Genomic DNA, 349 nt, shown 5'->3' on the forward strand with positions numbered 1-349 from the left:
ATTTTAACATTGCATTTAAAACATTTTAAATAAGTTCAAATAAAACGTTTGAAAAATAATACATTATTTTTAAAAGTTTATCTGGGAGGAAACTACATTTTTACCTCAGACCTCACATGCGTTTTCTTCGTTTCAGTTGCGGCGAGTTCAAAAATAACCATGCGAAAGACGAGAAGGTGTGGGATTATTTTGAATTAGAAGGAAACGGAAAAGTTTTGTGAAAACTGTGTAATGTCAAATTGTCTTACAATAACTCTACTGGAGCGATGCGTAATCATATTCAATACAGGCACGTAGGCATTAGCTTAGAGGCTGGCCAAAGCCAGCAAATGTCAATCACGTCATTCAC

The 349-nt window shown here is 34.7% G+C and overlaps 1 protein-coding gene across 2 annotated transcripts in view; it reads left to right on the top strand.

Annotated features, from left to right (window-relative positions):
* Nucleotides 1-349, top strand: part of tcof1 (treacle ribosome biogenesis factor 1) — a 7,589-nt gene that overhangs the window by 6,452 nt on the left and 788 nt on the right. The gene's annotated exons all lie outside the window — the stretch shown is intronic.

The sequence above is a fragment of the Sinocyclocheilus rhinocerous genome, unplaced genomic scaffold, assembly GCF_001515625.1.
Source record: "Sinocyclocheilus rhinocerous isolate Xijiao unplaced genomic scaffold, SAMN03320098_v1.1 scaffold4219, whole genome shotgun sequence".
NCBI classification, from domain to species: domain Eukaryota; kingdom Metazoa; phylum Chordata; class Actinopteri; order Cypriniformes; family Cyprinidae; genus Sinocyclocheilus; species Sinocyclocheilus rhinocerous.